The sequence below is a fragment of the Narcine bancroftii genome, chromosome 1, assembly GCF_036971445.1.
Source record: "Narcine bancroftii isolate sNarBan1 chromosome 1, sNarBan1.hap1, whole genome shotgun sequence".
In the NCBI taxonomy this organism is placed as follows: Eukaryota; Metazoa; Chordata; class Chondrichthyes; order Torpediniformes; family Narcinidae; genus Narcine; species Narcine bancroftii.
The window spans coordinates 354,608,352-354,612,970 of record NC_091469.1 but is presented as its reverse complement, the minus strand read 5'-3'; the positions used below and the strand labels follow the sequence as shown (position 1 = coordinate 354,612,970).

Genomic DNA, 4,619 nt, shown 5'->3' with positions numbered 1-4,619 from the left:
TGGAGCAGAAAATGCCTGAGCCTCCTGTGAAATAAAAAGTAAACTGGTACTCTTGAACCAGTGAGTCCTGGGTCTGGACTGCACTTTCTCCCCTCCACCTCCACCTCCTAGATGAAATATTCCACCCCCCGGGGGAAATATTCTTGCATCTCCCCCCCCCCTCCCCCCATCCCCTCAGTAATTTTGTGTCAACTCCATTCTTCAGAATAATAATTATTGAGACATCTTTCAATCATTTAGTGTCATGTGCCCAAGATACGCTTTCTTTTGTGTACTTTCCAGACACCACTTAATGCAATACGTGGATGTATAGAGATATATATATATATAATATATCTATATCTATATATATCTCTATATATCTATTTATAGATATCTATATATCTATATATATCTCTATATATATATCTATATATCTCTCTCTATATATATCTATCTATATATAGATAGATATATAGAGATATATATCTATCTATAGATAGATATATATATATCTATCTATATATAAATACAATTTTAAGAAAAAAGTACAGGGCATCATCTTTTCCAAATGAGAGTTATTTTCAAGAGATACCAGAATGGGAGAAAATATTCTTGAATCAGGAGGTTTTTGTATTCCTGATTTTTTTTGGGGGGGGGGGGATGGGAGAGAGAGGAGGAGAGATCATGGATGATGTGTGATGGGCCCTTTACTATAACATCTGCTTTCCTGGGGTAGCAGGTATTAATGGAGTCATTGGAGGGGCTGTTGGTTTTTGGGATAGCCTGAGGTACGTTCATCTGTGATTTTTTTTTGTTGTCTTGAACAGCTGTTTCCACACCAAGCTCAGATGATCTGCGATACTTGGTGATATGAATTTATAAAAATAGGTGAGAGATATTGGTGGCATGCTGAAATTCCTTGGGCTTCTCAGGAAATGGATTCATTGCTATGTCAGTGTGGTTGCACCAAGAAAGTATGGTGCTTACGGAATTGTTTCTCATGAGATAATCCTTCATTCATCCCTCTCTGAGCTGCTTCCAATGCATCAAGGTTCCTCTTTAAATGAAATCAAAGTTTTACTTGATGTTGCAATGGCAGCTTCCTGAACCCCCTTTGAATAACAGCCTTCTGTTTTCTTAATCTATTTAGTGAACATTCTGCTTTAAAAATTTCTCTTATTAAAATGGATAACTTCTCATTTCCCTATTGGTACAACTCTTGTCAATTGAATGTCCACTTAATCTTGTTAATCTCTTTGCATATTTAACATACTCTTCAACTTGCTTTCCCAAATATTCTCTATAAATGTGACAACAATGCAGTTAGTCACATCATCTAAGTCATCGTTATAGACAAGGGTGGTGCAGTTGTGGTTTGACGCAGTGAGCTCTACCTTGCAGTGGCCAGACAACAGCTCTCAAGCACATCTGACTTGCCCCTTGATCAGGACTCCACCATAAGGATCAAGCAACCATCTCGCGTACCATCTCTAACCGCTTCCCTTCTGGTCGTCTCCCTCCCATGGCCTCTAACCTCGTTCAGCCCTTTCGATTTGCCTTGTAAAATGAGTTAACAGGGCACTTTTCTAGGTTGAAGACCCAGGTAAAAGGCTATTTAAAAGGGGAAATGGCTCACCAGGTTACTCTGGAACTTCTAAATAAAAAGGGAACAGAAAGAACATGGAACAGGCAATTTGCTGTGACTATGTGATGCGTCACTCACCATTATCATCGCAGGGGCAGGATTTCCCCTGAAATTGCCAGGTTGGTAATTTTACAGGTAGGTTAGGCTGCTACTTGAGAGGTGCAGGAGGCACAAGACCCAGTAATCCTACCCATGTTCTGCGATTTGAAAGCGCTTACTGTTTCAAAATCCTGCATTGCTTGGTTTAACCTCCTACCCAAGACTCACAAAGCCAATTGCCCTGGCAGACCCATTGTTTTAGTATGCTCCTGCTCCACTGAACTGGTATCATCTTGCCTCAACTCCATGGTCCAATCCCTCCCTACTTACATCTGCTATACCTCATATGGGCTCCATCACTTTAACAACTTTTAATTCCCTGAATTCTATTACCTAATTTTCACCATGGAAGTCCAATCTCCATCTCCCATACTAAAGCCCTTTTTTTCTTTCTCAGTAACAGACCCAACCAGTCCCCCTCCACTTCTCCTTTGATATCCCACTTTCTCCAAGTAAAAGGGTAGCCATAGGTTCCAGCTATGCCTACCTTTTTGTTATGTGCAGCAATCCAGCCTGTAAGCTTGCACAAGCTCTTCAACTCTTATTCCACTACATTAATGATTATATTGGTGCTGCTGCATGCAGCCATGATGAGCTCATTAATTTTATCCACTTTGCTGCTAACTTTCACCCCAACCTCAAATTCACTTCGTCTATCTCTGGCATACTCATCTTTCTCGATCTCTGTCTCTCTCTTGGGAGAAAAACTGCAGACATTTTCTACAAATCCAGCAGCTCCCAAAGTTACCTCGACTGTACTTCTTCACACCCTGTTCTCTCCACCACCCCCCTTCCCGGGTAATTCCTCCGTCTCCATCGCATTGGCTCCCAGGATGAGGTCTTCCATTCCAGATCATCCAGATGTCCTTCAAAATAAATGGCTTCCCCTTTACCACCATTAATTCAACCCTTGCCCACATCTCTATGTCATGCATATCTGCCCTGGGTTGACTGCCCCTAGACACAAATGACAGGATTCTCATGTCTTCAATTACCACCCCACCAGACAGGTATTCCCCTCTCTGCCTTCTGCAGGGACAGTTCCCTTGGTAAATCTCTCTTTCACTCATCCCTTTCCACTTATCACCCTCTTGGTATCAATCTTTGTGACCACATGAAATATTACAGGCACTCATCACTTCCTCCCTCATCATCTTTCAGAGCCTCAAACAGTCCTTCCAAGTGAAGCAACACTTAACTTGTGAATCTTCAGGGCTCATTACTGCATCCGATGGTCCTGTTATGGCATCCTACGTCGGAGAGACTAGAGACAGACTGGGAGAACGCTTCATCGGGGATCTACCAGTGACCAGCCATTTCATTTCTGTGCCCCATTTCTACACTGACATGTATGTCCATTGACTCCTGGCACTGCGAAGCTGAGGCCGCCCGTAAATTGGAGGAACAACATCTAATATTCTGTTTGGGCACTCTAAAACCAGATGGCATTAACTTTGACTTCTCCAGTTTCCATTGGGCTCCATCCTTTTCTTCCAATCCCTCTGTCTCTTCCCCCTGTCTCCTTTTCTCTGGCTCCCCACCCCCTTACCTCACCATTCCAAGAGCTGCCCCTCCCCCATCACCTCAGTTTTTTTGTCTTCTGCCCTCCCATTCATGTCCACTTATGTACGATCTCTTGCCTGTTGGACTGTGCTCCTCTCACTTCCCCTCGCCCCACCATTTTATTCAGACACCTGCCTCCTTATTGCTCATATCTTGGTGAAGAGCAGAGGGCAAAATTGTTGGTCATATATTTTGCCATAAAGAATGTGGACTTGGAGGCATGGCCATGTGAAGGATCTAGACAGACATGTCTTGGATGAGTTCTTTGTGAAGAGTATTTTTTTTAAAAGTTTAAAAAATTAAATTGAAAAATTTTTTTTTACTGCGGGTGCACAAAATGATCACTAAGAAGCCAAGATAGCAAAAACAAAATCTGAAGAGGCACCTATTCAGCCAGGAACATCGAGTGAAAGCCTGAAAAGGAGCGACACAAGAGCAGTCTTAAGACCGGCTGAACCCAGCAATGCTGGGGGGTTGACGTAAGACCTGAATGTAATCCTGGAAAAGATGGAGACTTTGTGCACTCGTTTCATGAGCATTGAAACTGCAAGAGAGGTATGTCAGAGAAGATGACTGAATTTAAAGAGGCAATTGGAAGTCGGCGGTTAAAATGCAAGAAAAACTGAAAGCTTGAGAAGTTGCAAAGAAGTGGGACTGCTCAATCCCACAAAGAGTCTCTATTTGTCCTCTAACTCACATAAAAAGGTTGATTTATTTTTAACAGAATATTAAACTGCTGATAGGACAAAGGAATAAGATACATTGAAGACCGCTATGCAGAGGGCATTCTTGTGTTTTTTGATCAACTAAAACAGAAATATCTAATAACTCATGGGACTATCTTTTGTATTTTCTTGCTAAGATCGTTCCTGTGAGAAGGGTGGGGGGGGGCAGCAAAATTTTAGTCCCATCTGAAATTAGTGAAATGGAATGAATGATCTGGCATCTAAATTCATAACAAAAATGTTCTATGCTCTCCAGAGTTAAAATGCAAACCCAGATTCACAGAGGTCAAGGGAGAGATGGGAGTTGGATTAAGGTTTAATACCAGAAAAATGTTGGTCTGATTGGTGTTTGGATAGTATGACATAAATTCTCAATGCAAGATATGGATTGTTTCAGTATAACTTCCTACACCAGCTATATCTTGCACCACAGAAGCTACATATACCAAACTGAAATATCGGAGATGTGGGTTTGAAGCAGGAACATTTTTGCAAGCTACGTGGTTATGTGGGAAGGAGATGAATTTTGATAGGATGACCCAGAGCTTTATTTCTTGGGCAATTTTACTGAAATAAGTAATAAATTAACTACATTTCAATTGTTT

At 41.5% G+C, this 4,619-nt stretch overlaps 1 protein-coding gene across 3 annotated transcripts in view; it reads left to right on the top strand.

Moving 5' to 3' along the window:
* Positions 1 to 4,619, top strand: part of snrpd1 (small nuclear ribonucleoprotein D1 polypeptide) — a 32,510-nt gene that overhangs the window by 623 nt on the left and 27,268 nt on the right. The window lies entirely within an intron of this gene.